Below are 12,386 nucleotides of genomic sequence, written 5' to 3' on the forward strand. Positions count from 1 at the left end.
TTTGCTGGCCCTGGCACATGCCCACTAGGACAGGGCTCTCCAAGACCACCCAGAGAGCAAGGGCAGCCCAAGGCCAGCGGGAGAATGGTGGTTGGGGGGCGGGGGGCTGCCAGATGTTCCTTTCTGTTGAATGCTGATTTGCTTCGAATCCATGCAAATTATTTTCAAAGAATAATATAATCTCTTACATAGTTTATATATATATGATGCAGACACAATTTTGCCTGTGTTAGTAGAACAAAATATTCAGTTTTTCAATAAAAGTGGCTGAGAGATAGATATTTGATTAATAAGAAAGTGGAGCAAATGAAAGAAAGGTGTAGAAATTCTAAAGTAATATACTTTAAAAAGAAGATATCTAACAGGAAAATATTTAAAAGAAAAACTGAAGTTCATGAAGCCCTTATGACATAATGATCATCATCCCTCTTATCACTTTGTTAAGACACAAGAATATTTTTACTTTTTAATTTCCATATTTAGTTATCAAATCATTATCTACCAAATGTTTCTGATAAATCCTGTTTCTTAATCATTAAAAAAAAAAAAAAGCAGAAAATGGAGGAAATTCCGAGAAATTTCTGACGATTCTGAAAAAACAGCAAATAGCAGCCCATAAACCTGGTTGTTCCTCACAAGTTCCTTCTTTTTAGGCGGGAAATTTGCTAACCTATTATTGGCTGTCAATGACATCATTAATCCATCAGCTGCTACGTCACACAAATTGTTACCATAGATCACAAATATACTAACTCTAGATCGTCATTTAGTTAAATATATCTCGTTTTTGTCCAAATATCCAGTGTTACAAAGACTCCAATTATATATAAAATGTTCTCGATTAGATATGAAGTGGAGAAATGCTCTCAAATTATAATTATTCGTCCTTTCTCATCAAGGAAGAGTGGCCAGTTTTTGTTTATGTTTAGAGTATGAAGCACGTGCTTATCCAAGGAGTCTGAAGTAGATAATCTAAAAACCTACATAACTTTTTGACCAAATTAAAGAAATAAAATCCAATTTTTACTTTAATGTCTTTTCATAAGATTATATATTTTATCAAATAATTAATGTGGGAGATGCATACAATTAACGACGTTAAATAAACATTTCTGTAAGAATTCGAGTTCATCCAAATGGCTACAATGGGGAAAGGTATCGTCTGCATAACTATTAATAACAGACTAGTTGGTTACTATCTTCATAAAGAAATACAGTGAATATTACGTATAGAGGCCAAGTGCATCCTTAATGACACTTCCTATGATTCCATTCGTTTTATAGCTGCAATCAGGTAAGAACAGACAACACTAAAATGAATATTTGTCGAAATTTAAATATTTTATTTGTTCTGATGACTCCTGGCAACAATGACCACAGGTAAACAGATGCCTTTCACGCCGTTCTTGATGGCGTTATTAGACGTAAATAAAGGTATTCAGCGAAAATCTGTTAATTATAAAGGAATATATGTGAGAAAAAATGGTTTTGACTGCTTTTGAAAGCCTTGTTTTCTTGCTGTATTGAAGAATTGCAGTGTTTAAAAGGCACTTTAAACTTCATTTGAATATATGACATTGTTTACCCTGAAGAAGCCTGATTTACAAAGAAAATAAGTAATTATTTATCATAGAAAATTAATTAAAGTAAATATTTTATGGCAGACTATGGTATAATGGAAAGTTCTTACTCTTGTTACATCCACATAAATAACAAGGACTTTCTCGTCTTTCTTGTGCGTTATTTTTCACAAATTACCTCTCATGTGCAGCCTCCATTCTTATTACCTAGTAAAATATATTCATTTGCGGATGGAGTGTCTGATTTTCTAGTCAGAATAGCATCCTTTTACAGTAAACTAAATCATATATTTTTGATGTATCAGAATTTCCCGAGATCTGCCTCAAGCATCATTAAAGACATGCTAAAAAGGGCGCTATATTCTGCTAAATACAAATCACTGGATGACTGATGATTTTCTTGGAATCCATTTAACACTGTACATCAGCCCAATTCTTACGCTGTCAGTTTTCACCAAAACTTAGCCATGATTAACTTCTCGCCAGCCAATAACAGCGCGAGTTTCCTGCTCAGCCAATCGGCAATCAGCATGCATTCGATCCCTCCTGACCATCAAACATATGAAAAACAAGACCCACCAGGATAGACAGTCTCCTCTCGTCTTTCGGTGTGAATATTGATTTTACTCTGCACCTGTTACAGAGTTATAGTTATTCTTCCTAAATACAACTGCCCAAGTCTACAAATATTTTACTCTGTAAAGAATGAAGAACATCAGCGAATTTCTGGCAGTGCAGCTTATTGAAAAATCAATTGCTTTTACTTAATTTATATTTCTTCCTATCGAACGCTGATTTGCTTTTAATCCATCTAAATTCATTTCAAAGAATAATATAATCTCCTCTTTTTGTTTACATAGTTTATATATATGATGCGGACACAATTATGCTTGTGTAGATAGATAGTAGAACAAAAGTAATAAGTCTTTCAATAAAAGTGGCTGAGAGATAGATATTTCATTAATAAGAAAGTGGAGCAAATGAAAGAAAGGAGTAGAAATTCTAAATACTTTAAAAAGAAGATATTAAACAGGAAAATAATTAAAAGAAAACTGAAGTTCATGAAGCCCTCATAACCTATAGTGATCCTCTTATCACACTTCTTTGAGATACAAGAATATTTTTACTATTTTAATTTCCATATTTAGTTATCAACTCATTCTCTACCAAATGTTTCTGAATTTAATAAATCTCTGACGATTCTGAAAAAACAGCAGAACAGCAGCCCATAAATCTGGTTGTTCCTCACAAGTTCCTTCTTTTTAGGCGGGAAATTTGTTAACTTATTATTGGCTGTCGATGACATCATTAACTTCGTCAGCTTCTACGTCACACAAATTGTTACCATAGATCACAAATATACTAACTCTAAATCGTCATTTCATTAAATTTATCTCGTTTTTGTGCAAATATCCAGTGCTACAAGACTCGAATTAGACATATAAAATGTTCTCGATTAGATATGAAGTGGAGAAATGCTCTCAAATGATAATTATTCGTCCTTTCTCATCAAGGAAGAGTGGCCAGTTTTTGTTTATGTTTAGAGTATGTAGCACGTGCTTATCCAAGGAGTCTGAAGCAAATAGCCTAAAAACCTACTTAACTTTTTGACCAAATTGAGACAATAAAATCTAATTTTTACTTTATTGTCTTTTCATAAAGTTATATAATTTATCAAATAATTAATGTTGGAGATGCATGACAATTAACGACGTAAAATAAACACTTCTGTAAGAATTCGAGTTCATCCAAATGGCTATAATGGAGAAAGGTATCGTCTGCATAACTAACAATAATAGACTAGTTGGTTACTATCTTGATAAAGAAATACAGTGAATACTACGTATGGAGGACAAGTGCATCTTTAATTCCACCTCCAATGATTCCATTATTTTTTATAGCTGCAATCAAGTAAGACCAGACAATGCTAAAGTGCATATTTGTCGAAATTTAAATGTTTTGTTTGTTCTGATGACTCCTGGCAACAATTACCTCAGGTAAACAGTTGCCTTTCACGCCGTTTCTTGATGGCATTATTAGACGTAAATAAAGGTATTCAGTGAAAATCTACTAATTATAAAGGAATATAGATGAGAAAAAATGGTTTTGACTGCTTCTGAAAGTCTTGTATTCTTGCTGTATTGAGGAACTGCAGTGTTTAAAAGGCACTTTAAACTTCATTTGAATATATGACATTGTTTACCCTGAAAAATCCTGATTTACAAAGAAAATGGTTAATCATTTATCATAGAAAATTGAAGTAAATATTTTTTTATGGTAAACAATGATATAAAGGAAAGTTCTGACTTATTGCATCCGCAAGGATGACAAGGACTTTCTCGTCTTTTTTGTGCGTTATTTTTCACAAATTACCTCTCATGTGCAGCCTCCATTCTTATTACGTAGTAAAATATGTTCATTTGTGGATGAAGTGTCTGATTTTCTAGTCAGAATAGCATCCTTTTACAGTAAATTAAATCATATATTTTTGATGTATCAGAATTTCCCGAGATCTGCCTCAAGCATCATTAAAGACATGCTAAAAAGGGCGATATATTCTGCTAAATACAAATCATTGAATGATTGATGATTTTCTTGGAATCCATTTAACACTGTACATCAGCCCAATTCTTACGTTGTCAGTTTTCACCAAAACTTAGCCATGATTGCTCGAACACGTGGACTCTGGCTTTGGGTTTCATGAAATCGCCCTAATACCTTCCTAACCGAATCTTACCTACTTAAACTACTTAAAGGTCCATGGAGTCCATTAGGTAAGTCTAACTAAGTTTTTTAAAAGCTGGATTCCGTTAAAGACTTATCTCTAATTCTGAAAACTGTCCTCATAGCTAATTTGCCTTTAATCCATCGAAATTAATTTCAAAGAATAGTAATATCTCTTTTTGTTAAATACTTATATATATATATATATATATATATATATATATATATATATATATATATATATATATATATATATATAGTATGTATATGTATATATGATGCAGATACAATTTTTCTTGTCTAATTAAGAAAGATTATTATCAGTTTTTCAGTAAAAAGGGCTGAGAGAAATTCGATAAAAAAAGAAAGGAGAGCAGCAGTGAGTGAATGGACTCTAAAATTATACTTTTAAATTAAGAAAATAATTAAAAGAAAAACTGAAGTTCATGAAGCCTTGGTTCGTTAAGGTACAAGAATATTTTTTTCTATTTTAATTTCCATACTTAGTTATTAAATCCTTATCTAGGAAATGTCTCTGATGAATCCAATTCAATTATGAAATTTAAAAAAAAAAAAAGTGAAATCTGACGATTTTGAAAAAACAGCAAATAGCAGCCCATAAACCTGGTTGTTCCTCACAAGTTCCTTCTTTTTAGGCGGGAAATTTGCTAACCTATTATTGGCTGTCGATGACATCATTAACTCGCCCAGCTTCTACGTCACACAAATTGTTACCATAGATCACAAATATACTAACTCTAAATCGTCATTTCATTAAATATATCTCGTTTTTGTGCAAATACCCAGTGTTACAAAGATTCGAATTATGTATAAAATGTTCTCGATTAGATATGAAGTGGAGAAATGCTCTCAAATGATAATTATTCGTCCTTTTCTCATCAAGGAAGAGTGGCCAGTTTTTGTTTATGTTTAGAGTATGTAGCACGTGCTTATCCAAGGAGTCTGAAGTAAATAATCTAAAAAACCTACTTAACTTTTGACCAAATTAAGGAAATAAAATCTAATTTTTACTTTACTGTCTTTTCATAAAGTTATATATTTTATTAAATAATTAATGTTGGAGATGCATACAAATAACGACGTAAAATAAACATTTCTGTAAGAATTCGAGTTCATCCGAATGGCTACAATGGAGGAAGACATCGTCTGCATAACTAATAATAATAGACTAGTTGGTTACTATCTTGATAAAGAAATACAGTGAATACTACGCATGGAGGACAAGTGCATCCTTAATTACACCTCCAATGATTCCATTATTATTATAGCTGCAATCAGGTAAGAACAGACAACACTAAAACGCATATTTGTCGAAATTTAAATGTTTTATTTGTTCTGATGACTCCTGGCAACAATGACCACAAGTAAACAGATGTCTTTCATACCGATGCTTGATGGCGTTATTAGACGTAAATAAAGGTATTCAGTGAAAATCTGTTAATTCTAAATGAATATAGATGAGAAAAAATGGTTTTGACTGCTTTTGAAAGCCTTGTTTTCTTGCTGTATTGAAGAATTGCAGTGTTTAAAAGGCACTTTAAACTTCATTAAATATATGACATTGTTTACCCTGAAGAAGCCTGATTTATAAAGAAAATGGATAAATATTTATCATAAAAAATTAATGTAACTAATTTTTTATGGCAAACTATGTTATAATGGAAAGTTCTTACTCTTGTTACATCCAGAAGAATAACAAGGACTTTCTCGTCTTTCTTGTGCGTTATTTTTCACAAATTACCGTTCATGTGCAGCCTCCATTCTTATTACCTAGTAAAATATATTCATTTGTGGATGAAGTGTCTGATTTTCTAGTCAGAATAGCATCATTTTCTAGTAAATTAAATCACATATTTTTGATGTATCAGAATTTCCCGAGATCTGCCAAAAACATCATTAAAGGCAAGCTAAAAAGGACGCTATATTCTGCTAAATACAAATTACTGGATGATTGATGATTTTCATGGAATCCATTTAACACTATACATTAGCAGCAAATAATGACGTCATCGACAGTCAATGATAAGGCAGCATTTTCCCGCCTAAAATGAAGGAACTTGTGAAGAACAACCAGGTTTTTGGGCTGATGTTTCCTGTTTTCTCAAAACCGTCAGAAATTTCTGTAGATTTCATTTTCCGTTTCAGCAGGAGAAAAAAAGTTGCGTCATTAACCACAGTTATGAATGGAGGCCCTTCCAGTCTCTCAGTTCACGTGTTGGTATAGTTGCCAGGTGTCTCTATGTACAAATAACAGATTTAAATTTCGACAAATATGCACTTTCGTGGTGTCCTCTTTTACACAGTGGTAGCTAGTAAAAGTAAGGAATCATTGGAGGTGTATTGAAATACGCACTTGGCCTCCATACACAGTATTCTCTGTTTTTCCTAACCAAGAAAGTAACCAGCTAGTCTTTACCGTCTATTTTGCAGACGCTACTTTCTCCATTGTAGCCATTTTGTGAACTCTAATTCTTGCAAAAAAGTTGGTTTTGCGTCGTTAATTGGCGTTCAGTTCTAACATTTATTATTTGAGGACGATTTAATCCTAAGAAAAGGCATTAAAGATAGACGTTAGATTTTTACAGCTTTAGTTTCATCAAGAATTTAATTAGGTTCTTTGTTTATGACTCTAGACTCCTTGGAAAGGAAAACACTCTTGACTTCAAACAAAATCATAAACTGGCTACTCTTTGATGAAGGAAAATGTTGAATAATTAGCATTTCAGAGCATTATCGTCGTATAAATCTATTTTAAAATACTTTAAATAGAATTCGAGACTTTGTCACAATGGACATATAAAAACGAGACAAGTTTATGTAAATGACGGTCTAGAATTAGAAAATTTGCGATGTATGGCAACTATTTGTAACGTGGTACGAGGAGGAGTTAATGATGTCATCGACAACCAATGAGAGGGCACCGATGTTCCCGCCTAAAAAGGAGGAACTAAGTGGGTTCAACCATGTTTATGGGTTACTGTTTGGAAAGTGAGTCCAAAATTTCAGATAATTTTGGGAAGATTCCTCGTTTTTGCGTGATTTTATTTTTTTCTTTCTCCATGAGACTATTGATGTAAATTACGATTAAATCACTAAAAATAAAGAGAAAATGGAGATATTATTCTCGAATCATAATAATTGATAAGAGGGATCACGCCATTTTTCCTTTAGCGAGTGTGTAATTTATTCTTGGGGAGAGAGAGTGTTTCACCATTTCCTTGTCAATTGGATGCTTTTTCTCCTCACTTTGCTATTCCTTTCTTTCATATGATCGACCTTTTAATTACATTTCACCAGACGCTTTCATTAAATACACTGATTATTTTTATTCTCAAAACAGGAAAAGTTACTAATTAGAGAGATGAGATGATTATAATTTGGTCCAAACATAAGGGTAATAATTTCTGTAATGGCTGAGTGGATGAATATTAAACATAATTGATCATTGTAAATTAAACCTAGACAAGAAAGTTCCCACATAATACATAACCATTTCATATATATATATATATATATATATATATATATATATAAATTTATATACCCATATGTATATATACAGTATATATATATATATATATATATATATATATATATATATATATATATATATATATATATATATATATATATATATATATATATATATATATATATATATATATATATATATATATATCGCAATTTGACACAAATCGAATGTGGGCTTCAAGTTTTTTTAAAGAAATTATAAGCATTAAAAAAAATATAAATGAAACGAGGGCACATCAATAAATGTACAAGAGCTTTGTGTAGATATGTAACCAGTCTTGCACCATCCATTATTGTATTCACTTCTATAAACCAATACATGAAGTAATCAACTTCCCACATCATCTGTAGTAAAGGTAATTCATAAATTTAAGCATTGTAAATACAATATATATCGTATACATACAACATTATTCTTAAATAATACAATCAAAATTTAATTCATAATTTTTTATATACAGTTAAATGCCATCATGTATCACATGCACTACTGTACTAGAAATACATGGATACAAACTGTATCTTCACACATAATAATATTGGCTATAATAGTTAAGGTTGTCCACATACCTTATATATAAGAGAACAAAAATAATAAATTTTTTTAGCTATTAGACTAATAATTTTACCATCTAACCCAATATCAAAATTATATTTATTAATGAGAGCGACTAGTGCAATGAAATTGCATGCAATAAAGAGAAAATAACAATAGACGGATGTTAATATATGCAGTTAAAAACAACTAACAATAAATGCTCTCGTAACATTCCTTTCATGACGAGAATGCCTTTGTTTACTATATTTGATGACGTCATCAACCAGAGTTATGAATGAAGCCAGCATTCTTCCACCCTAGCTGGTAATATGTTGTTATAGTTGCCAGTTGTTACCATTTACAAACAACGTATTCAAATCTGGACACACATTCACTTTAATGGTGACTGTTCTCGAACAGTGGTAGCTAACAAAGTAAAGCGTCATTGGAGATGTTAATGAAATATACACTTGGCCTCCATATGTAGTATTCTCTGTAATCCTCAGCCATGAAAGTGACCAACTAGTCTCTTTTGGCCTTATTTTAGCAGACACCGCCTTCCTCCATTGTAGCCATTTAGGTGAGCTCTAATTCTTATAAAATAGTTGGTTTTGCGTCGTTAATTGTTGTTCCTATCTCATAATGATTATTTATTCTTATATTATATCTGACAGAAATGCAAAGCAAAGGGAAATACGATTTTATAGTTTTATTTCTTTAAAAATTTAAGTGCTCATTAGGTATCCCTCAATAATCCTTGGATCTTGCACTTATTACGCCAGGGAAAAACATAGCTGGCAACTTTTCCATAAACGAAAATAACTAATAATTAACATTTAATAGCAATTCTTTCATTCAAACATATGTGAAAATATTTTATATAGGATTTAAGAATTTGTAATAATGAGCATGTGCACAAAAACGAATTATGTTGAAATAAATTACGGTTTACAGTTAAAATCTTTGTGACTTATGGCAACACCTTCATGACGTATGCAGCAGCCGAAAGTGATGACGTCACAGTCAGCCAATGGCAGGGCAGTAATTTTCCCGCCAAAAAAGAGGTTACTGTGAGGAACAACCAGGCTTATGCGTTGCTGTTTGCTAATTTTCCAAAACCGTCAAAAATTCGGTTTTTTGTTACATTTTTTCAAATTTCTTTTGAAATAAAATTATTTTATGTATATGAGTTTCACTAGAAATATCATAAAAATAATGATTTAACCAATAAATATAAAAATGAAAATTATGAAAATTTTTTATCCATAATTTAAAGTCGGGAATTTTTCAAATTTCTTTCGGTATAAATGATTTATGTGTATGAAATATTATATAAATAATGATTTAACCAATGAATATAAAAATAAAAGTTATGAAAATATTTTCTCCATAATTTAAAGTTGTTGGCTTTATTTTTATTTCTCTTGGTATAAATGAATGTTGCATATGAATTTCAATAAAAATATTGATTAAATGATATTTCGATTACTAAAAAAAAATAAAAATAAAAAATAAAAATAAAAAAATTATTCTGGCATCATAGGTATATATACTGTATTCCTGTAATCATAAGAGATAAGAGGAGGCATCATGTATAATATCTGGGTAATTATTATTATTATTATTATTATTATTATTATTATTATTATTATTATTATTATTATTATTATTATTATTATTGAGAGAGAATTTTATTTGAAATTGCAGCATTTCTGTGAACTGGGTGTTTTAGTAACTTTCGTTCTTTGAAATATTTCTCGTCAAAATCATTTTTCATTTTAATGTTTATCATTTCTGAATGCACATTTTCCCTTTCACCTTCACTTTCTTTTCCTTTCTCTTCAATAGTCCTTATAAGTAAGATAACGGTAATGGCTTCTAATTACGAAAACTTTTTCTCTCACCCTCCTTCATGAAAAAAATAAATTGATTATCATCAGAAAAGCAACATTGTACCATCACCATCATTAATATCATAAGAGATGAGATCATTAAAAGCTTTCATAAACATTCTGTTTTTTGTTACACTGGCTCTTTTTAACCTTATAAGTTATTGAGAGAGAAAGATAACGGTAATGATTTCTGTAATGACTGAGTGGATGAACTTTCTGTATTTAAATAATACTATTGATATTAATTACTTTTCCAGAGAAAACTACAGCTGGCAACTCTTATTTATTAATTACTCCAGAGAACGATGAAAAATAACTAATAATGATCATTTCAGAGCATTTCTTTCATTCAAATATATGTGAAAATATTTTATATAGAATTTAAGAATTTCTAACCATGAGCATATGCACAAAAACGAATTATGTTGAAATAAATTACGGTTTACAGTTAAAATGTTTGTGACTTATGGCAACTCCTTCATGACGTATGCAGCAGCCGAAAGTGATGACGTCACAGTCAGCCAATGGCAGGGCAGTAATTTTCCGCCAAAAAGAGGTTACTGTGAGGAACAACCAGGCTTATGCGTTGCTGTTTGCTAATTTTCCAAAACCGTCAAAAATTCTGTTTTTTGTTACATTTTTTCAAATTTCTTTTGAAATAAAATTATTTTATGTATATGAGTTTCACTAGAAATATCATAAAAATAATGATTTAACCAATAAATATAAAAATGAAAATTATGAAAATTTTTTATCCATAATTTAAAGTCGTGGAATTTTTCAAATTTCTTTCGGTATAAATGATTTATGTGTATGAAATATTATATAAATAATGATTTAACCAATGAATATAAAAATAAAAGTTATGAAAATATTTTCTCCATAATTTAAAGTTGTTGGCTTTATTTTTTATTTCTCTTGGTATAAATGAATGTTGCATATGAATTTCAATAAAAATATTGATTAAATGATATTTCGATTACTAAAAAAATAAAAATAAAAATAAAAATAAAAAAATTATTCTGGCATCATAGGTATATATACTGTATTCCTGTAATCATAAGAGATAAGAGGAGGCATCATGTATAATATCTGGGTAATTATTATTATTATTATTATTATTATTATTATTATTATTATTATTATTATTATTATTATTATTATTATTATTATTATTGGAGAGAGAATTTTATTTGAAATTGCAGCATTATTAATCTGTGAACTGGGTGTTTTAGTAACTTTCGTTCTTTGAAATATTTCTCGTCAAAATCATTTTTCATTTTAATGTTTATCATTTCTGAATGCACATTTTCCCTTTCACCTTCACTTTCTTTTCCTTTCTCTTCAATAGTCCGGCTTCTAATTACGTTTTTCTCTTACCCTCCTTCATCAAAAATAAATTGATTATCATCAGAAAAGCAACATTGTACCATCACCATCATTAATATCATAAGAGATGAGATCATTAAAAGCTTTCATAAACACTGGCTCTTTTTAACCTTATAAGTAAGATAACGGTAATGATTTCTGTAATGACTGAGTGGATGAACTTTCTGTATTTAAATAATACTATTGCTATTAATTACTCCAGAGAAAACTACAGCTGGCAACTCTTCCATGAACGAAAATAACTAATAATGAGCATTTCAGAGCATTTCTTTCATTCAAATATATGTGAAAATATTTTATATAGAATTTAAGAATTTCTAACCATGAGCATATGCACAAAAACGAATTATGTTGAAATAAATTACGGTTTACAGTTAAAATGTTTGTGACTTATGGCAACTATTTCATGACGTATGCAGCAGCCGAAAGTGATGACGTCACAGTCAGCCAATGGCAGGGCAGTAATTTTCCCGCCAAAAAGAGGTTACTGTGAGGAACAACCAGGCTTATGCGTTGCTGTTTGCTAATTTTCCAAAACCGTCAAAAATTCTGTTTTTGTTACATTTTTTCAAATTTCTTTTGAAATAAAATTATTTTATGTATATGAGTTTCACTAGAAATATCATAAAAATAATGATTTAACCAATAAATATAAAAATGAAAATTATGAAAATTTTTATCCATAATTTAAAGTCGTGGGAATTTTTCAAA

Source organism: Macrobrachium rosenbergii, chromosome 57 (genome assembly GCF_040412425.1).
Source record: "Macrobrachium rosenbergii isolate ZJJX-2024 chromosome 57, ASM4041242v1, whole genome shotgun sequence".
Classification (NCBI taxonomy): Eukaryota; Metazoa; Arthropoda; class Malacostraca; order Decapoda; family Palaemonidae; genus Macrobrachium; species Macrobrachium rosenbergii.